Here is a 5,555-nt window from a genome sequence, read left to right as displayed (position 1 = left end):
TTTGGAAGACCCTGAACTCGCCTCTTTCCATGCACACACCAAATCTACAGCTGTATATGGAACATCTTTCTATGAAAAAGAAAATCCAAAAACTAGCAGAGAAACCCCGTGACAAAGAGTAAAGGGGAGGGATACCATATCAAAGCAAGCAGGAAAGGCTGAGGCACAATCTGGCCACAAACCCCACCCAAAGCGCCGCGACCCATAATCAGCAGGAAACGCAAAACCCTGAGCTTCTTTCTAAGAGCAAAAGGCTGATACCCCACAACAGTCACCCCAACTTTTAAAATCAGTACCTGAGAGAAGAGCCTGAAAAGCGTCTGGCTTTGAAGACCAACAGGGCATGGGCCCCAGAGACCCATGGTTAACCAAGGGATGGCCCTTAAAGGGCCCATGCACAGACTCACTGACCCTAAGGCTGAGGGGAGAAGCAGCCCTTTGAAAAGTGTGGAGTGTTTACGTGAAAGAGGCTCATTTGCTAATCTTAAAGCATTGGTCTGAGGGACAGGAGCCTGCTGAGATGCTCTCTAGGGAAGGAAGCTGGTGGGCACCATCTTTCTGATCTCCCTCTGCCTAAAGACAGAGGGCACCATTTTTTAAATGTCTTTTCTTTTTTTCCTTTTATGGTAGGTGCCATCTTTGCATCCCACCTCTGCCTCTTCCAGCCAGTGAGTGCAATCTTGGTGTTCTTCCTCTGCCACATTCCAGAGCTCCAGGATGGGTCCGAGGAGCTCTACACATGCCTGGTGACCTACTTTTTGCAGCAGCTACCCAGTGAACACCCCCTTAATTGCCTGACTCTGGAGGTCAGGGGGTCTGCTTTCTTGGATCCCCAGAGGCTGTAACAATTAGACAGACAGTTCTTGGCAGACTACCACTGGGGCACTGCATAGACATCAGACTGAAACACAGCCCAGTCTTCCTGAGAAAGAGGACTATTTGCTTGTCTAGGAGCTTTGGCCTAAGCAGGTGGATTTTAAAAAAAAAATTTTAATGTTTATTTATGAGAGAGAGAGAGAGAGAGAGCCTGCAAATGGAGAAGGGACAGAGGGAGAAGACACAGAATCCGAAACAGGGTCCAGGCTCTGAGCTATCAGCACAGAGTCCGACATGGGGCTGGAACTCACGAACCGTGACATCATGACCTAAGGCGAAGTTGGACACTTAACCAACTGAGCCACCCAGTTGATGGCTCACTTATAGAGGCCAACAGAAGTGCTCTTAGAGAATGGAGGCTAGTGACCATTGTCTCGGTGCCTCACTCCAGATCACCAGTATCTTCCAGAAGAGAGCTGATGCCAGGAGACACCCCTACATTGCTTGACTCTGGTAGCCAGTGGGGTTCATGGGTCCATGTAACTAACAGAGAAAGTTCTTCAACAGCTATTACTGCCAGGGCACAGCAAGAGGCAATAAACCTAAAGCTTAGTCTTTCTGGAAAAGAAGTTTATTAGCTTATCATCATAGCTGCAGCCTGAATTGTGCAGGATTATAATTAAACACATCTAAGGGCTGACTGTAATCCTTTCCTAAGACCACAGAGGGTGGGCATGATCTTTGAACTCTCCCTCTGACATGTTCCTGAGTGCCAGAGGAGCTCTCACCTGTGTCCGGTGCCCCAGTTTTTACCTCTGTGTATAGTATTCCCTTACTACTCATTTGATGTCTGCCGGATCTGCAGTGGTATCCCCATTTCATTCCTGATGCTGATAATTGGTGTTGTCTCTTTTTTTCTTGTAACATTTACTAGACTTATGTGCTAGAGGTTTTCAACTTTATTAATCTTCACAAAGAATCACCTCTTTATTTCATGGATATTTCCTCTGCTGCTTTTCCTTCAATGTCACTGATTTCTTGGGGGTTTTGTGTTTTTGGTGTTTTGTTTTTGTTTTTTTGTTTTGTTTTGTTTTGTTTCTTACTTCTGCTTGGTTTGCATCTATTTTGCTCCCACTGATGAGTCTCTGGCTGGGAGAGTAGGACTGCTTCATTACTGACACCATAGGGGTTAGAAGAAGAGAGTGGGAAGGCACCACCCTAGCTGGGAAGGGAGCCTGGCACCTCATTACAGTTAGGTAAGGGCCTAAATTCGGGCTTTCTAAGTGGTCTCTGTTGATATCGTGGAGTGGGTGTAGAGGCAGATGGGGTGGTGGTGGGAGGGCTCATTACCTCTTGGTGGGGGATGAAAGCTTCTGCTCTCTACTCAGCCTTCTCTGATATCACCCCAGTGAGAGATTTGAGGAGACTCATTATAGCCTCAAGAGGGTAGGATCCTAAGCTCTTCACTTAGCCTTTGCTATTGTGAGTAGGGGATGGGCCACAGGTTGTTTTTTGTTTTTGTTTTTATTTTTGTTTTGATTTCTTACAGTGTTTTGGTAACATAAAGCAGTTATTTTCCATAAATTTTGTTTTGCTAGATTGCCCCATTTCCTATCCTCTGGCCAGAGACCAGGAGCTTTTTGTATCTATACCTATTGGTATTTCCCAGTTACCAACTTCTTCATCTCCAAGTCTGGGATACATGAAGCAAAAAGAGAACCTAGGAAACTCGTTCCAGGGCCTGATATCCCTAGGCGGTATGCCTTTCTCTCTTTACTTTATAGAATGTCCTTATGTTTGTTTTGTATATAATTTCCAGGGTTTTTAGTTCTGCTCAGGGAATAGTCTAATTTATCTTTCCAAAATTATAAATCAGTCTACATTATTTTTATAATTTATACCATATATTATTTTGGAGATAGTCCATTCAGTATACAATAGAAATTCTGCCTCAATGGAAAATGTAGATTGACTTACCTTGGGAGTAATTGGATAAGCAAAGATAAACCCATGTTGATAAAAACTTACCTTAAAGTCATTTTCTTGGTTCTGAAATCTAGAAAATACACCAATACATAGTTCCAGAACTAAACTATCTAAAAGCAATGAAATGGGAGCACCTGGGTGGCTCAGTCGGTTAAGCGTCTGACTTCGGCTCCGGTCATGATCTCATGGTTCGGTTCATGGGTTCGAGCGCAGCGTCGGGCTCTGTGCTGACAGCTAGCTCAGAGCCTAGAGCGTGTTTCAGATTCTGTATCTCCCTCTCTCTCTGACCCTCCCCTGCTCACGCTGTCTCTCTCTCTCTCTCTCTCTCTCTCTTTCAGAAATAGATTTAAAAAAACATTAAAAAATTAAAAGCAATGAAATGTTTTGAATCAATGGCTCCCAGAGCTTAGGGAAAATAATAAAATTCTCTAAAGAAGCTAGAATAGGGTTGACAAACATTTTTATATTTTATCTCAAGAAATATTTACTAGGGTGCCTAGGTGGTTCAGTCGGTTAAGCATCCAACTCTTGATTTTGTCTCAGGTTATGATCTTATGGTTCACGAAATGGAGCTCTGTGTGGAGTTCTATGCTGACAGTACAGAGCCTGCTTGGGATTCTCTCTCTCCCTATCTTTCTGCCCATCCCCCACTCCTGCTACCTCTCAAAACAAATAAACATTTAAAAAAGAAATATTTACTATTATTTAGTGAGATTTAGTTTAATTTTATTAAGAAAACTACAATTCCTTTACTGTTAGGTGACATCAAGAACTGTTTACATTGGCTAAGTTGTTTTAAAAAGTATTTCCATGTGTTATTTCCACCTGGCAAAGTTCTGCCAAATACCTGTAGTAATGCCTCACGGAGCTTAGCTACTTAAAATCATCTCAGTGAAAGGAGAGTAATTATTTTGCATTTACATAATATAAAGAGTTGTCAGATTTAGCAAAAACAAAACATAGAGAACACAAGTTATATTTGAGTTTCAGATAAATAGCAAATAATTTTTAGCATAAGTATGCCCTGCACAATATTTGGGGCACACATATACAAAATAATTATTTGTTGTTGTTTATCTAAAATTCAAATTTAGCTGGGCGTCTTGTATTTTATCTGACAATCCTATATTTTAAAATGTTAAAAGAGGGGTGCCTGGGTGTCTCAGTCAGTTAAGTGTCTGACTTCAGCTCAGGTCATGATCTCATAGTTTGTTAGTTCAAGCCCCACATCGGGCTCTGTGCTGACAGCACAGAGCCTGGAGCCTGCTTCGGATTCTGTGTCTCCCTTCTTCTCTGCCCCTCCCCTGCTTGTGCTCTCTCTCTCTCTCTCTTTTTCTCTCTCTCAAAAAGAAATAAATACAAATTTTTAAAAAAATATATATGTGTTAATCAACTGTTTATGTTATCAGTAAGGCTTCTGCTCAGCAATAGGCTATTTGTAGTTAAATTTGGGGGGAGTCCAAAGTTGCATGTAAGTTTTCAACTACACATATGTCAATGCCCCTAATTCCTGAGTTGTTCAAGGGTCAGCTGTGATCGCTACTATGATTTCTCACCTATGTCTGTTTTAACATTGTTTAACAAATTTGCATTGATTTGTCACTGCTTAGTTACTTGGTTGGCCCCTCCAGGAGGCAATAAAAGCTTTGAAAATATGCTCTATGAGTTGCTCATTTGTCTTTGGGGCCCCTGCTATAATTTTAATAGCATCTCAGATTTTATACACTTTTTCAAGAAATTTTTGATAAATATTGATTTAATAGTATTGTTGAGAAGCCCAAAGTAATGTGGTTTCCAACTTAGACTTTAGGTGAAAACTCTTCCACATTCTTACGTTGTTAGGCTGGTCCTTCGGCAAAATGAAATAAATGAACCACTGGAACAGGAACATGATGTCAGTGATTAAGGTCAATAAATAGCCTTTATGAATAGATAATAAAAATGCCCAGTTAGGGATAACAAAAACAAAAACAAAACAAAACAAACAAAAGAAACCCCCAGAAACTGGCTTGGTAATTTCAAGTGCCTTAACTCCAGCTGAGTGCTTAGAAACGATAAAATTCTCAGAAACAACTAGAATTTAGAGGGCCCAACATAGGCTTATATACGACTTCTTAAAGGGGACAAGACATAATTACAGCTTACTTGATAGGCTTCTTTTCTAGTGTAGTCAAAACTAGCAAAGCTGAGATAGAAAGTGTCAATCTGGGAAACTTTTACAGGTTTTTAACTTTGCTACCGGAAAGGAAAGAAATGTGTTTCTTTAAAATGAAAACTTATCTGTGGAAGAAAACAAGAAAAATTGCAAAAGGCAGGGAAATTACAGAATCTACAGTTTTTGGTGTTCATGATTTTCCACTATCCCTAGCAGATAACCTTGAAATTAGATGACAATAAGAGGTGCTTTCTGTGACAAGTACTTCAGTTCCTATTAGATTTCCAATAGTCATTTAGATTTGGCATGATCCAAAAAATACTTTAAAACGTTATAACTTCTCTTATTTTCAAAGTTATATAGATGTTTTAAAACCATTCCTGATATAATCAGCTTTTTAAATGTAGGCGATATCTGTAATTCCTCCAATGAATCCTTTTCTTTATAGATAAAGATGTTCAAGCTAGGTTGACAAAGAACAAAGCTAATTATTAATCTCCTAGAGAGAGACAATCATTATAATTGAAAGGAATCATACCGTTTCTCTAAGAAATCACTCTCATGGGATCTCAAATACCCTCTTCACCTGGATCTCCTA

Source organism: Crocuta crocuta, unplaced genomic scaffold (assembly GCF_008692635.1).
Source record: "Crocuta crocuta isolate KB4526 unplaced genomic scaffold, BGI_CrCroc_1.0 scaffold116, whole genome shotgun sequence".
Lineage (NCBI taxonomy): Eukaryota > Metazoa > Chordata > Mammalia > Carnivora > Hyaenidae > Crocuta > Crocuta crocuta.
This window is presented reverse-complemented; position numbering follows the sequence as displayed.